The 18205-nt window shown below is 30.2% G+C and overlaps 1 non-coding gene across 1 annotated transcript; it reads right to left on the bottom strand.

The window, feature by feature from the left end:
• Window positions 1-1835: 1835 nt before the first annotated feature.
• Window positions 1836-1942, bottom strand: LOC126017048 (U6 spliceosomal RNA). The gene has a single exon (XR_007498724.1). It is a non-coding gene; the product is annotated as a U6 spliceosomal RNA (small nuclear RNA).
• Window positions 1943-18205: the final 16263 nt, after the last annotated feature.

The following is an 18205-nucleotide window of genomic DNA, read 5'->3' as shown; positions in this document are numbered from 1 at the left end:
ATAAGGCAAGCACTCTGCCCACTGTTCTCTATCTATGGACACCACAATCTTCTGTCTATGTCCTCAGTTAACCACAGTTCTGTGGTCAGAATAAAAGCTTTGTTTCTATTTGACTTTATCCTCTTATTTTGTTTCTCATTCTCATCCATCAAATGGGGAGAGAGAAAACATATAGGTTAGGGACATAATTTATTTTCAAACTTTCTCTGAGATTTTGATATGTATATTGATTGGAGTAATTGACTCATAACAATCACTCTAACTAAAATATATGTGATTATTACGACTGCTTCTTTCTTGACTAAATTACTAGAGACAGAATACGAATAGTTAATATGGCAAATGTACCTTTTGAATACCTTATTGACTCAAAAAAGGGCAACTTTGTCAATGTTAGCACTATGCATTAAGATTTCCTCAAATGTATTATATTGACATATTTGCTCCATAGTTACAAAGTATAAAATGAATAAGTAAAAAATGTGGCATATTTTACATTAAAATACAGCATTTAAAGCCAAAGTGCATCACTTTTGCAATATGTTTAAATTACTATTTTGACTCATTTTTATTTAAAATGCATTTAATATAATTATATAATACATAATATTTGAAATTTATTCATTTAATCCTGATTAATTCTGTCTTGTTATATATAATTTACATCTTATACTAAATTCAACATATTTAGTTAAAAATTAAATTAATATTTTGATATTGACACAAAAAGAACCCTTAAACAATTGGAATTATTAAGTTTTGTAGTATGTCATTGAAGTATAATAAGTTATCAAATAATTCAAATGAAAAATGTTAATCAGCGTAATTTTATATACCATGCAATATCAAAAATACTAAATGGAAAAGCAAGTAATAAGCACTTGAGTTTACAAGTGTCTTTCTATTCCACTGATCCAGTAAGCTCAGAAGAATCTCATTTACTTTGTTTCCTTTGTTAAATAATAGGAAGTTATAGAGTCCTATAATAGTCTAGGATAATGGACTGTGTGTGCTCAGAGGAAATAGACCATTATATTTTCCCCATAACAAAGTATTGGAAAGTTAATTCAAAACCTATATAAACCATGTGGCATACTAATTTCCACATCAATATATCATTGGAATCACAATAATAGACTCTTAAGGCAAATGGTGTTTTGAAAAATCATTACCCATGAGAAGTACTTATTTGGTTTGAAGGAAGCCAGGAAGATACCTATTTCTACAATGTAAAATATCATAAAATATTAATCTAATATTAGGACATATGTAGATGATATCTACTTAATACTGTAACAAATTTCAGTATTAGGTTGTTAAATTTTGAACAGGTTTCAGGTCATTCCATCAAACTTTTATTAAGTATTTGTAACTTGGTAGTCCACACAAAAACTCATTCTTTATAAAGCAATGGTAATTGGGTGCAGTATCTGAATACAGGATTAAGTTCTGAGAACTACAATAACTACAGCATTAAAAACAAAGAAAGCTAAGACTAATTAAAAAAAATCTAATAATAAAACTTATGATTTAAAACCCATAGAAATGCTGAATATAAAATTTCCTCTGTCTTAACTCTCTAATGTAATATAATAAAATATATAATTTTATCTCCTCTAATTAAGTATAAATTCTTCTAGAATTTACAATAGTTTATTTACCTTGTTAAAATAATAGTATATTTATATATAGTATAGTATAAATAATAGTATAATTCAGTATAATATAATAAAATATAATCAAAACATGCTTTTATCTCCTCTAATGCAGTATACATTTTTCTAGAATCTGCAACAATTTATTTACCTTGTTAAAAGGCATCATGTTGTTTTTTTTTAAATAAGAAATGTTTCACAATTTTGCATGTCATGCTTGCACGGGGGCCATGCTAATCTTCTCTGTATCATTCCAATTTTCATATATGTGCTGCCGAAGCAAGCACAGAAGACATCATGTTAATAATATTGGAGTACTATGGAAATATTCAGAGTGGATGTTTGATCTTTTAAGAATGAAAAATATAGAACAAAGTTAATGAATACTGATATAGATGAGAATTTAAGAACCAGCAAATAATAAATATGAAAAACTTATATGCAAATAAAACTTCATTCTATTTTAAAATGCATTCCATGATGTTGTTTTCAAAATCTAACATGAATATCTCTAATAATTGGGAAGTTACTGACTCCATAATAAATTACTTCTATTTAATTATTGCAGCATTTTTTGAAGATTTTACATGAATAGCTTTGCTTCTCATTTTTAGAGACATATAATGTAAATATAAATACATTCACTTTACTCATGTTCAAACATTTAAAGACATATTTATGCAATACTTCCCACTTTCATTGCTAATCTATATTTATTTTGTTTTAGTTAACATAGATTACAACATCTAATATTACAGAAATAATTTTGAAACAAAATCACACCTACATTTTGCACATAGTTTAATGAAATTATTATACTTAGTTTCTATATTTTAAAACATTTAAAGAATAAATTAATGTTTATTTCTGATCTTTAAACTATTGGAATCTAGAAACACAAAATTAACTATGATGTAATTTTTTGATCATTTGCAAAAGAAGTTATCACTAAAGTTACTACTTCAATTATTGCAAGTTTCAGGCATCAACAATCTAAAATTATTTTTCTGCTTTGCTTGCCAATTTTGGTTCGTGCATTTTTTCATTCGTTTTTTATTGGTGGAGTGCCACATTGAATAATGCTTAGACTTACTCCTGGTTCTGACTCAGGGATTATTGTTCTTTTTCTCCTTCCTTTCTTCGTTCCTTCGTTCCTTCGTTCCTTCGTTCCTTAGTTCCTTCGTTCCTTCCTTCCTTCCTTCCTTCCTTCCTTCCTTCCTTCCTTCCTTCCTTCCTTCCTTCCTTCCTTCCTTCCTTCCATCTCTTCCTTCTTTTTCTTTCTTTCATTCTTCCTTTCTCTCATACTCTCCCTTTTCCTCATTTTCTTCTTTCTCATAGTTTGTTAAAATGCAGAGATTTTTATATTATAAGATAATATGTATTTAGGGAATATTTGTATATTATAAAAAGGATATGTAGGTGCCAGAGCTATCACAGTGTGTAAGTAATTGCCTTGCATGTGGCAGACCTGGGTTCAGTTTCTGGTATCCGTATATGGTCTCCCAAGCCTTCCAGGAGCAATTCCTAAATTCAGAGCTAGAATTAACACCTGAGAGCAGCCAGGTGTGGAGCGCAAACAAAACAAAACAAAACAAAATAAAACAAAGCAAAAGGGAAATGTTTTTTTGAGGAAGGGAAAGTAATAATAGAAGTATGGGTAACATGTTTAAGTAGTTAACGTATGCTTTATAAGAATGTTGTCATTTAATAATGATATAATTAAGAAAAAACGTTTGTGATTATATATATTCTTTGCTTCCAGAAAGGGATGCATAGAAACAAATAACAATCTCTTAAGTGTATATGTTGTGTTTTCAGTAGGTCAAAACCAGAAAATTAACAATGTAATTTAAGAAAATGGTGTAGGTAGTAAAGACATGCCATTTTATAAGGGCCCAGGAGGATGTAGCTTGTATAGCCTTGTAACCGAATTAAGGAATTTAATAGTCGCTCTGATTAACCTGGGAGCCATAGAAGTTTAAATAGAAAAAATAGCATAGACAGTTTCCAATATTAAGGAAACTACTTTGCATCCTTAATGAGAACCGAGTCTGTAAAATGACAACAAATAATAAATCTTCACAAATAGTCAAGGCACAATGTTTAATTATTACCAATTTTGAAAAATGAAAGGTTGTCAGAAGTGATGAGATTCTTGACATCTTTTATAAGGGAATCGGCAAATTTTGCTGAGGTGTTCAATTTGGAGCATAAATAAAAATATTCCAAATTAAATTATTTAAAGATATCCCCCAGTTATAATGTGGGGACCAGGAAAAAAAAAACACTACAAAATTTGAAGCCATTCAAAGCAATAGTAATCAAGGGGAAATGAAAAAATTTTAAATGATTTTAAATAATTTTATTTTATATCAGTATGTTAAACACTTTGATGCTTACAATATAGAGAAGAAGCAATGTTATATCTCAAAAATGCTATTTATTAAGCATGTTGTAATAGGAATCAATAAAGATACTGAAGTATCAAAGTGTTTCATTTTATTAAAAATTATGATTGGGACCAGGATAAAGAAGCCCCATTATTTAGAATACCTGTTTACCAGTTTGCAACTGAAGTTTTATTTTGTGTTTATACAATATAGACTGACCATGTCACTAGCAGCAATCCTGTCTGTCATCTTCAGAAAAATAAGCAATTTCAGGGGCTGGAGCAATAGCACACTTGGTAGGGCATTTGCCTTGCATGCAGTCAACCCAGGACAGACCAGGTTTGAGCCCTGACATTTTTTATGGTGTACTAGCCTGCCAGGAGAAATTTCTGAGCACAGAGCCAGGAATAACCACTGAGTGGGACCAGGATGGCCCAAAAGCAAAAAAAAAAAAAAAAAAAAAAAACTAACTAACAACAACAAAATTCCTGACCTTACTGCAGCTGGCAGTGTATAGGACCATATCAAAAGGTAATATCTGTACTATGAACACTAAAATAAAATATATATGTGCAATCACAATAATCAGGAGGTATGGCAAAGGCACTATGAGCATGAGTACTGCAGTAGTATTGTGTGAGTTCTGTAAGTATATAAATGCATACCCATGATCTCTAAAACAAGCATGTATGAATATCACAAATAATGTGAATCCTGGAAGCATTGTGTATGCAGTTTAAGAATGAATGCAAACTTTGGTGAGTATTCTTACCAATCCCATAATTGGCCTAATATATCTACCTTACCAAGCACCATATATCTACTAATGAGTGAGGAGTACAACTAGGCACATTTCTCACCAATCATCACACCAGTGACATCAACATAAAAGGCAGTAAAAAAAAAAGAATATATATGTATATGGTTTAATCTCACATTCAGCATTGCTCAGGGCTTATTATTTGTGCTGTCCTCTGATATCACTCCTGGCAGACTCCTGTGGATGCTGAAAATCAAACCCCGGTTAGCCACTAGCAAGGCAAATGCCCCACCTAATATGGTTTGCTTGTTCACTAGTGTTTGTCATTTTGTCATGCAACATATATCATATTTTAATTGTTATCTTTTTTCAATTTTACTACTGTATTATAACTAAAAAATTCTGTTTATGAAACTTTCCCCCAGTATGTCTCTATACTGCATTTCCATCTTTTATATCACAATTTAAATATAAATGTATATATATATATCAATATCACATAGCTTGTCTTTGATACTTTTCTCTGTTTGCAAATATATAAATTGTCACCTCGTAACAATGCTGGTATTTTAATTGTCAAATTTTGCATCTCCATTGATTCTAATAACATTTTCATTTTACTTCTGTACGTTCCTTTTTATTGGGTAGCTTTATTTATTATCTTTTTTAAATGCCACCTTGGTTTATCACTAGGATATGAGGAGGCAATAAAATCACATACATTGCTGTCTGTGCCTGTACTGAATAACAGATTCGCAGTGAATTACAGACTGACAGAAGTAATGTGACTGATGACAAACTGGTTTGCATCTGTTATTTACATAATGATTTGTAGACTGAAGTGCTAGCAACAAATTTGACAATTCACACCATTTCTCATAGTTTATCTACCATTGTAAATGAATTTCTAACTTTTATTTTGAGGGCTGGTTCTTCTTAACTAAACTTTGGTAACGGAAATTCAGACATCTCACAAATTGTGCAAATAGAATGTCCTATATTCTGCATAATAGAAGTTTTGTATTCTGATAAGAGAAATTTTAAGTGGATTGCAGTTGCTACTCCCAAATATATGAAGTGACAAATATAGAAATACTTTAAAAAATCAAGAATTTTTATATGACAATTTTTGGAGGGGTAAAATTCATGCAAAACAACATAAGGATGATGAAATTTTAAAATGTCTTGGAGTATTCTGCCCGTGATACAAGCAAAATATCTAGTACTAGGCATTTTTACAGACACTAGATAAGCATAGATTGCTCAGGCAAGTTAAACTGATGATTTTAAAATAACTAGACATTTAAAATGTCATCTCAGTTTCAGACAACATTGGATAGGACACAAGATTACCATGTATTCCTTCATTCCTATAAGTAGACAGAGAAATAATTTTGAAAAAATTTTGGCAGTTTTTTCTGTTCTAACACACTTTGATTATGCATGACACATTGAATCAATTAATTCAAAAATGCAAAAATTAATCTCCAAAGTAACAGTTCAAAAAGCATAGTACTTACATGAGTAAAATCAAGAATTATTTTTTTCATATTGGAGAAATTATAATTGTAAAGGGATTATTGTATTTATCATTATGATTTACTTTAAAACATACTGTGTATTATGCCATACATTTCATGAGGGCTTTTGGAACTGAAACCAGGAGCTCAATGTGGTGACCAAATTTCCTGCTGGCTACCTTTCCTGCTGGGCTACCACATCCTCCTCCTATTCACAATAGTGCTGTGGAAGTAATGAATGATATCTATTCAATTAAGGTCCATCTTGAAATGACAATCAGAATTGAATTACAGCAAAGACTTGCTTGGATAGACTAGGGAGCCACTACAGGGAATACAAATACAAATTAGTTGACTAATGAAATAAATAATATGTTTTACATATAATTGAAATGAGTATTACATAAAATTAGAAAATATTTTCACAATATATTATGGTTGAGTGATTAGACTTTAAGACAGGTGACTTGCATGAAGATGACCCCAATCTGATATCTAGCACAATGATCTCTTCATAGAGGTCATATTTTCCCAAAGAATAAATAAATTTCTGGAGTAATATAATTTTGTTTTTATTAAAGTTTGTGGACCTTTCCAAAAGGTCATTTTATATAATTAACATATATTTATTTATATACTTAACATATATATTTATATATGTTATTTATATTTATATACTTAACATACCTACAATATTCATTTTCTAAAATATTTTCAAAATTTGTGTTGATTATATAAATGTATCATCACTTATAATATTCACACTCATGAGGATAATTCTGGTCTTTCAATGGAACACAATAGAATATTTATCAATCAATAAATTATTTAATTTTACTTAGCCACACTGGCCACTGCTCAGGGTTTAACTCGTGGTGTTCAGAATCTAATACCACTGGTGGTGTACAGGATACATCAAGAGGTTCTCAGAGGACCTTTTCTGAAGATCAATGACTGTAGAGGAGAACCACCTTAATGATATCTTTGACCTTATCTAAGATAGTTTAAAGATTTTTTTGTGTATAATGGCACTATTTTCAAATTCCAAAATATATATTAATGGATACTGTTATTATTTATTATTGACAGGAATGAACCACTGTTACTTTGGAAATATCAAATTCCAAGACATACTTTCATATCGAAGTCAAGATTTCATATATGTGGAGTTTTTCTATATCCAAAAGGGAAATATGCATGATTAATGGATTATTCTCCTTCAAACTCAATTTGTGAAAAAAATCCTCATTTCTGCTTTTTAAATTACTGAAGTTAAAACTCAATTCATATTTTTGCAGTAATATTGTTTTTATTGTTTTATTTGTGTGTTTTGTTTTGATTTGTTTTGTTTTGTTTTTGGGCCACACCTGCAGACACTCAGGGATTACTCCTGCTCCTGGCTATGTGCTCAGAAATAGCTTCTGGTTTGGGAGGAACATATGGGAAGCTGGGAGATCGAACCAAGGTCAGTCCTAGGCTAGTGCTTGCAAGGCAGATGCCTTACCTCTAGAGCCACCACTCCAGCCCCCAGTAATGTTGTTTTAAATTTAGCTATGGATATATAAAAACCATTAAAACTCCTACTAACTATTTTCATTTAATTTTAATTATTTTGGTATTATTAATTTATTTTGGGGCTTAAACAGTGATCCAGGTATGTTGCTGACTTCCAGTGTAGAGATCATTTCTGGTAGTACTCAGGACATTACTTATTATTATGTAATAACTCTGCCCCTTCACTATTTTAGTAAATTAATTAATTGATATTATGTGAAATTATAGTAAATAATAAAATGTCCGAGTTAGACTGACCACTTTAACTTACATAAGCATATATAAATGATTATATTTAGATTAGATTAAAATTATTAATAAAAGTTGTTTGAATAATTTGCAAGACTAAGACTTAAAATAACAAAAATGTTGAGGTCTTAGGATGTACATAGTGAAGGTATACATACATAAGATAAACAAATAATATTAAATGTTTTCTAATTTACATAACCTTTAGATAACTAAGAGTGTCCTCCAGCTATCCTATAGTTTATTTTTATTTTATATGTATTGCTAATTATTTTCTAGAAATTACCAGAAATGAAATATCTTCACTCAAAATTAATCATGCTTACGTTTTTTTTTTTTTCTCTTTGGGCCACACCTGATAAGGCATAGGGGTTACTCCTGGCTATGTGCTCAGAATCGCTCCTGGCTTGGGAAACCTTTTGGTATCACAGGGGATGGAACTGCAGTTTATCCTAGGTTAGCACATGCACGGCAAATGCCTTACTATTTGCACCACCACTTCAGCCCCAATGGGAAATATTTTTGAGACATATTTTTGTCTCAAAAATTGAAAGAAGCAAACAACCAGAATTCTTGCATGAAGGACATATACTGTAATCTACTCAGCATTTTCCATATATATATAATATATATAATTTAAGTATATATACATATATCATGAATGACATGTATGTGTGTATATATACATATATGCATATACATATATTTCCTGATATATGTATATATAATTTAATTAGCTACATTATTTTAAATCATATTTTAAAATAATTTAAATTATATTATAAAAGTATGTTTTCAGTGTTTTGTGCATGGGTAAATTGTGAGACTGGAGACTTTTATATGTAGCAAGCTATAAAGTTAAAAAAGTTAAGTATTTATAAGTATAAAATTACAAACCATTTCAAAATATATATTGAAATACAGTTAAAATAGGTCAGTAAGCTTTATCTTGTTTTAACATTCTTCTACTTTATGCATAAGTGATTATATTTTTAAAAATCTACCTTAATGGCATTCAAACAAAAATTTAAATGCCTAGACTGCCAAGATTTTATTTTGTAGTAACTCATATTGACTCTGATATGAAAGCTTTAACTTGTCATAAAACAAATTATGCTCAAAGACTTAAAACCTATTTACTGTGACCATTGCCTGCTGATGTCTTTCTCTCAAATGATGTCATATTCAGGGTTATTTGAGCTTCTAAGTTGAACACTGAATATTATATCAAAACGTTGTTTAATATATGCATCATAAAATATCTATGAAAGATTAATAGATTTAAGTGTATTTATGTATTAGTTATTTAGAACAAAATACATTTTCTCCTAGCATTGCTGGAATACCTATGATAGCAGCAGCAATAACACTTGAACAGTACACATCCATTACCAGCCATAATACATTAAGCCTACATTGTTGGTCCACTTCTCTAGTAATGGGCACCTTAAAACTGTATTTAATATTTTGGATACATTTTTTAAGATAAAAATGGGGGACCTATGGATAGCACAGTGGTAGAGCATTTGCTTTGCATGCTGCCGATCCAGGAAGGAACTTGGTTTGATTCCCAGTGTCACATATGGTCCCCCCAGCCAGGAGTGATTTCTGAATGCATAGCGAGGAATGACCCCTGTGTGTCACCGGGTATGGTCCAATACCCCCCAAAAAAGAGAAAATATGGAACATCTTTTCTGGAGATATGCATAAAATTAAGAAAAATAATTCTCTGCCTCATAGATACTTAAAATTCAGGCATAGTTATCCCTGTAATCATAAATTACTATTGAAATATCACTTTGGTCTCAAAGAGTAATGGTAAAAGATAGAATGGTGGCTAGGAAAGACCTTTAAATTACTTTTAAAGTTAACAGGCAATTTCTTATTTTTTTCAAGCACTTTCAGAGCTCATGTTAGGATATGGGTAAAGCTATTGGTAAAAACATAAGCTAAAACTTTTTTATCAACAACGATAGCCAAAATATTAATAAGAATGGTTAATATTATAATATTTACTTGACATTTGTACATCAACATTTTAAAACAAAGTAAATAGAAAAGATCATGTAGTCTGAAAGGAAAAATGTAAATCTGTGACTGGAAAGAGTGTACAGTGGTTAGGGCTCTTGCCTTGCATATAGATATACAAACCCTGGAACTCCATATAGTTAGTTACAAGGGACAGAATAGGAAGTAAGCCCTGAGTAACTTCTGGTGTTGCTAAAAATGAACAAATAAATAGGCAAAAGGGAAATCTCTTAACAAGTATTTTGTTCACTTATGAAGCTAAAGAAACTAAAAACAGCAGATTTTTTTTGTTATTTAAGTTTGTTAATTATCATAGCAATTTTATTATTGCTATTCATGTTTGCCTCCATAACACACATCTAACTAATTCCTAGTCACAAAAAGATTGATAGACTGAAAGGAGTTAATAAGGGTGGTACATGGAATTCTTGAGGGAAATCAACTGTCAAAACATACCTTTTAACAGGGTAAATGGCCTATGGCAATATCTGTAAATAGCTATTTTAGCTAAAGCATAGCATATATCGGGCATTTTACAATGACAAAAGGAGTACATACCAAGGTTGTTTAATGACATAAATGCTCCATTAAAGTCAATTTCTTTGAAACTGAAACCATCTAACTTTGTAAGATTTTATTCTCATTCTGATGTATATATTGAATACATTTCAAGCACAGTATCTTCTCCAATTATCAGTGCATTGTATCTTTCTATTTAGCAGCCTTTTTATTCAATCATCTTTTATGCTTGTTATTGAAATTGGAGCCAACTATATTCATAGTTTATTGTGCTAACAAATTATTGTTAACAATAAAGATTTTTGGCAGCCTAGGAGTCATTTTAAGTTTTCTTTGCAATCAATAAAATGAGGAGAAACTAAATCACCAGCAGGCTTTAGTTCTGCACCAATAAATACTCACAAATAATATATAAACAGAATAAAACCGTTCAGAAAAATAGGAAAATTTTTCTGATTTGTGCATTGGTCTTTCATTTATGGGAACCATATACGGTGCCAGATTTTGATACTGGGATTGGCACCATGAATGGCAAGCACCTTACCTTCTGTAATATTGCACCTATACTGCAATATTTCCCCCTAAGTTATAATATTTCCCCCCTAAGTTAACATTCCTTTAGCCAATACTTTTATTACTAAAGCTTTATATATATACTTGGAATGTGGTTCAGGCATAGTGCACAAGCATTGCATCAGTAAGATCCTGACTTCTCTCACCATCACTGGAAACAAAAAATATATGTATATTATATGTACCTATTTTTTAAATGACTATGAAGAGAAGGTCAGCAGCCTAAGTTTAGATTTTGCATGCAAGAAAGCAAAGCTCTATCTCTATCATTGTATTCCTGACATAGAACACCTAACATAGTATCCCTGACATCTAATCTCCTTTTGCACTGATGGAGTGATACTTCGTACAGCAATAAGTAACACCCCAAATAACACATGGGTTGACCCCAAAACCTTTAAAATTAAATGAATGTTTTAATACATTTTTTATTACATGCTTCTTTTTCAATGATAATAAATATAAATACTAAAAATGTCAACAATTAAAACTAAATTCTAAGCACAAATACTTAAAATCAATGTGGTATGACTGTCATCAACACTACTTGTTCTCGTCACATCTTCCCCAACAGTCTGGCCTTGGTCACCACAACTCATTTAAATTTTCTCTAAAAGCATTAGCAAAAACTTATACTTAAATAAAGTTAACTATAAAATTAAATTATATTTTGACTTTCTCAATCTGTATTTAAATTAATATGGATTAAAAAGTTCACACAAACTAGTAATTAGTATATAATTTTTAGTCCTACAACATTTAGTTTCTTATATTGCTCTTGAGTAAAATGTATATTGTGAGATTGTGAAAATTATTGATTTCAGTGATTAATGTATATACACAGGTAAGTGGAATCTTATCTTTATTTATGAAATACATAATAAAACACCCTACATATGTATACAATTTGTTCTAAAGTGATCTTTATATATAACTTCTTTTATCCATTTATTCTTTTATCTGACATATGTATTCATTTTATAAATATTCAAATGTAGAGTTCTTCAGTCAAATACCATTAGGAATGATATTATTGTCAATAAATTTATGTTCACTCTTTATAAGAAGAAAGTTTAAGCAATAAGTGTTCATATAGGGTACTGTGTGTACCTGCTAAATAGGGGAATTTATTAAGGACATATTAATATAAGGCTAGGGTAATTCTAATTTTACTACAGTTGAATAAATGGAAAAGTCTTAGCAAGGATTAAGATTGTAGATTTGCATTGTTATTTTATGATATATATTCAATTAAGAACAGATAGTATATATTTCAATAATAGGTTAAGCAAAAATAATTTCCACAGTCACTTGAGTTTCAAAGAGACACATTGAGAGAGACAGAAAAAATAAACACAATTATTATATAACATAAAAAAATGGAAGGCTACAAGTATCCTCTGATTGGAGAGGGAGTGCCTGAGAGAGTTGGAAGCAGTAACTAGAAGAAAATCACTCTGTACAGTTTGAGAAACTTGTTTATTTGCTTTTCTATTTGTTCTATATTGAAATTAGGTGCAATAATTAGGTGTTCACAATATTTTGACTGTTCTGAATGAATGATGCATGACATGTGGATTAGAGTTCTACTGTCATTCATGGCCTGGTCATTATTTAAATGTATAATAAGTTTCACAGAATGCATGAATTTATTTAGAATAAACCTTAGATCAATTTGTCTATGATCATCTGGACCATATGGCTCTGAGAGAAATTTTGTTTTAAGAAATCCATGTGTGTTTTAAAAAACTTGTGAAGAACATTATGTTTGGAGTTTGCTTTGGTTTATTATTTTCAGAGTAAAGGAGTACTGTAGGACTCGTGGTCTATTTTTCAATTTTCAGTCACATCTTAACAATTTAGGCACCAGCAGGTTAGGTTTTCACTTATCTATCACAGGCTACAAATGAGATACATCCATCTGGTTATTTCAAGAGCATTTCAAGGCAAACAGCTAAAAATCTTTGCACCTATACCTAAAATGTCTTCTTTTACAAACTTATTGAACATAAGTTTGTAAAAGCTTATGTTGCCTAATCCTGATTTTTTCTTTCTTGTAATTACATATTATGACAGTCTAGATTGTAACTACCTCTTGCATAAACAATTCTAATATACCCAAACAGGTGTATTTTATTCCAATACTTTGAATTTTATCTGTATTTATATAACTACTACAGTTACTTTTAAATAACAGAATATATTTAAAAATACATTAATTCTCAGCACACAAGTAAAAGGCACATATAAAACGACAGACATTTTCTATCCATGATTGACAAGGTGATTCAAAACCCCAAAATAACCTCAAATAGAATAAATCCTATGAAATTTTATTTTTAAAGATGACATAAATAATTTTGTAAAGCATATGAAAAAGTACCCATCATCACTATGCTTAATATATTCCATGTCTTACTGTTTTGCTTTGTTTTTTTAAGAAAAAAATTTAACGAAAGCAGTTCAGCATTCTTTGGGTTATTTAACCTAACAAATCATTATCAAGGAAAATATTTCCCCAAGTGAAGAGGCAATATAAATGCTTCTGAAAGTGCATAAGTCAGTTTTTCCATCTTCATATGCTTTCACTAAGTGTTTTTAAGAAATATTCTTATACTAGTTAGATAATTATTTCATATTTTTTCTTATCTCTTCATATGCCACAAAAATCTTGTTAATCATCCATTTTATATATTTTCAGCCTTTCCTTACACTTTTGTGTTTGCTTCATCCATAACATTTACTTTTCTGAAAAAGTATCTTTATATTCTGACATTAAAATGTCATTTACCATATGACTACAAATTCTTCTATCCAGGTTAAGTGTCTTCTTTTTTTATTAATAATTGCTTATATATACTTCCAGTACTTAACAGAATATGTGGCAAAGAACAGGTGGTAACTGTTAATAAAATTATATCAAACATATTATAAATCACTTTGTGATTGTACTCTTTGTTATCAAGTATATTTTCATTCCACACATACATATATTTATATAGTGTAAGTTTATTAAACATCAACTAAACTTTCCCCATAGTATCTGTGATAAATGTTATTGTACGTATTACAGTAATAAATGACAAGAATAACTGCACAAACATGTGTTAAAAGACATGTAGCTTCAAATACATGATATATATAGGTATTTGCATATTTTAAGATAGGGTTTAGTAGCTGTTTTCAAAATTTTATAAATGAAGAATTTCTAATATGCTATAAATGCTTTACCTGCCCCAAACTAGGTTTTGTATAAAGAAGTGTATATCCAAATGTGATGCAGTTAATTATTAGTTCAGAACAATATTCTGAATTTTTCAAACTATATGTTGATCTTTGGTCCTCATGTCTACCACTGAACACAATGTTTAGGTAAGGAAACTTATGCACAGCAGGTCACACAATATATTTCCATTTTGAGCTATATTTTGCAATAAAATGCTCGAGAGCAGTTGGATATAATTTTTCCATAATAGAAATAGAAAAACATCTTCCCTGTTAGCCCATAACAAACAATATTCCTATCGAAATGAACCTATTTAATAAAAAGTGTGGCTGCTTTTACATACTTTTATAGAAGTTTGATCATATTTTGGCATAATCAGACTGAAATAAATCTAGTATATGTCTCAACGGAAAATGTTAAAGCTGAATAAAAATCATACAGATCCTGTTTTCTCATGCACAATTTTTAAAACGATGTTCAAAATTATACAGAACTATGCTGTTTAGGCATTTCTTTAATGAATCGAAGTGAAAGATAGCGTTTTCTTATAAACAAACAGGCACATAGAAACAGTAAAGCAGAAAGGAGGATCCAGAGAATTGCATTATGCTAATCCCAAGAAACTAATTCTTGTGATGTAGTACAAGAACAGTCTATATACTATTCACTTCAAATAAGAAAATATACTGAAGAGGCCATTCAGAAGTTACAGTTAATTTAGAGTACATTCAGCAGATCTGTGTGATGTGTATTCACTATTTTGCAGGAAAGGTTGCAGCAGTGCTGTCAGAATTTCAATTAATCCATTTAGCAGAAAAGACCATATTATCTAAGAAAAACAGCGAAATCAATAGCTCATAGTTATAACATTTTATAGGATGAGAATGGAAGAGTTTATCTCCACATATTTATTTGAATTTTACATAGAGTTGACAGCAAACTTTTTTAAATGTAGCTCTTACAAAATTACAAGGTTACAAAAACTTTGTAAAAGTTTTCTTACAAAAATACTTTATTTTTTTATTTATTTGAAAAACTGTGATTTACAAAGCTATTAATTGTTTAGTTTTAGACATATAATATTCCACTAATTCTACCAAATTAAGTTTCAGGCATACAGTGTTCTGATATCAATCCATTTATCAGTTTGTGCTTAGCTCTAGCAATATTCTTCAACACTACTTGTCTCCTAATTATCACTCTGTTTTTATAAGAGGCTAGTTATATGTGTATATACATATATGTTATATACATGACTATTTATTATATAAATAATAGATTATATAGAAATAAATATAAATATCTATATCTATATAGATATTATCTTTGAAACTCATTTGTGTCAAATGTAGTTTTTGGAACTTGAGCAAGGCAACCTTACAGTTTTTCTTCTGTACATACATCTCAGGAGGCATTTTGTTTGGCAAAATATCTTTTTTTAGCATTTTGTAAAACATTTTAACTTCCAAAATCATAAAATAATATATAAGAAATGCATAAGAAACTAAGGTTGTTGCAGATGATTTGTTATAGGTGTAATAAAAACCATTAAAGAGTAATTTTGAGTTTATTAATAGCAGATGTCACAAGGAGTATATCTAGCAGCATACCAGGCTAAGTTTTTATATTATCTTTAGAAATCCAGAAGTGATATCCAGCATCATATATAGTTTTCTGAGCTTCACCAGGACTGATTGATAAATATGACTATCCATGATAACAAGATACAGCCCCCCAATAAAAAGCAAACAAGAATCCAGGACCTTTCAAATGTAATAAATGTGTTCTAGCATTTGGTCTCTAATCCCTGATCCAAAAAAAAAAAAAATTGGCTATTTGTTCATCTTCCCCAGCAGTGTTTATAAGGCACAACGACTCTTAACAAGCACCCAACCAGTGCTTATAAATTTCACGACCCTTCCTCCTAACAATACCCCAAGACACTCTGTCTAGTCTAGGGCTTAGTAAAGATTAAAATATATTTAAAACTACAATTTTAAATGTAGTGTTAACTATTAATATAACTAAGAAACTCATGTTATAGAATATAAACATAAACTAAAATTGTATAAAATTCAATCTTTGCATTATAATCAGTGTTTCATCAATTAAATGTTTCAAAATTATTTTGTAAACATCCACAGTATTTCTTAATTATCTCAACTTAGCAACATAATATTTTATGTTCCATTAGGAATGTGAAAATAGTTTAGGATGACAAAAGAAAAGTTAATAATATTAAATCTATTTTATTCATTTACCATTATTTTCCAAATTTTGTTCCAGGAGGATACTTTCAAATCTTAATCAGTCAGATAATAGCCAACAAAAATTTTCTAGTATCATTCACCATTGTCAAGTTGACTTTATTTATTTCCTTACTTTTTTCTTTTTCTAAGATCTAGTATGCATATTTTTGTATGCATTGTATCGCCAGAATTTAGTGACTGTAGACCAAGAGTCTAAATAGTCCAAGGGTCCAAATATTTCAATAGGAGAAAAGATAAATAGGTATTTATTAACAGTATGTATGAATGGTGAGTGAGCATATAAAAAGAGTTTCCATTAACACTTATTTAAAAGTAAATGCAAGTCAAAATGACACTGAACAGTGTGATCATGTTAACCCAGATATGTTAGGGCCAACTTAAATATTTTATTTATTTTATAAAATAAATAATATCACCTTAATTACACACCTGATTGTAGTTGGGTTTCAGTCATAAAATGAAACCCCCTTCATCAGTGCAACATTCCCATCCCCTCTGTTCCCATTGCCTTCACCCACCCCCATCTGTATTCGAGACAGGCTTTCTGTGTGTGTGTGTCCCTTGTAACTTATTTTACTCAGCATAGTAGATTCCACGTATATATATATATAGGAAAATTTCATGACTTCGTCTCTCTTGATGGCTGAATAATATTTTATTGTGTATATGTACCATGGTTTCTTTAGCCATTCCTCTATTGAAGAGCATCTTGATTTTTTTTCAGAGACTGGGTATTGTAAATAGCGCTGCAATGAATATAGGTATGAGGAAGGGATTTTTGTATTGCGTTTTTGTGTTCCTAGGGTATACCCCTCGGTGTGCTATAGCTGGATCTTATGGAAGCTCCATTTCCAGCTTTTTGATGAATCTCCATATTATTTTTCATAAAGGATGGAGTAGATGACATTCCCACCAGTAGTGAATGAGAGTTCCTTTCACCCCACATCTCTGCCAGCTGTGATTGATTTTGTTCTTTGTGATGTGGTGTGAGATGGTACCTCATTGTTGTTTTGATTTGCATCTCCCTGATGATTAGTGATGTGGATTTTTTTCATGTGCCTTTTGATTTGATTTGTATTTCTTCTTTAAGAAATTGTCTTTTCATTTCTTCCTCCGATTAATCAATTACTCTTATCATGAAACTTATTAACAAAGCTTAGAATTAGTAAGAATTAACAGTAGTGTGGTGAATAAAAACATCCTATTATATATTGATGGGACTCCTGTTCAATATCTATGCAAAAGAGTAAAAAGAATTCTAAAATATAAGATCAAAACACTTTTATAATTCAGAGATTTTAGATAATTAGAATCTGCATGAACCTAATTTAATCTCTGGCATGGAAAACTGTCCTGGTGTAACCAGAAGTTATGCCTGGATAGAGACAGAAATTTGCCTTGAGCATCTCTGAGAGTAATCATTTATCTTTAATCCCACCAAAAGAATTTGTGCCTGTCAAT

This window comes from Suncus etruscus, chromosome 8 (genome assembly GCF_024139225.1).
Source record: "Suncus etruscus isolate mSunEtr1 chromosome 8, mSunEtr1.pri.cur, whole genome shotgun sequence".
Lineage (NCBI taxonomy): Eukaryota > Metazoa > Chordata > Mammalia > Eulipotyphla > Soricidae > Suncus > Suncus etruscus.
Note: the sequence above shows the minus strand (reverse complement) of the source record. Positions and strands in the feature narration are given on the sequence as shown.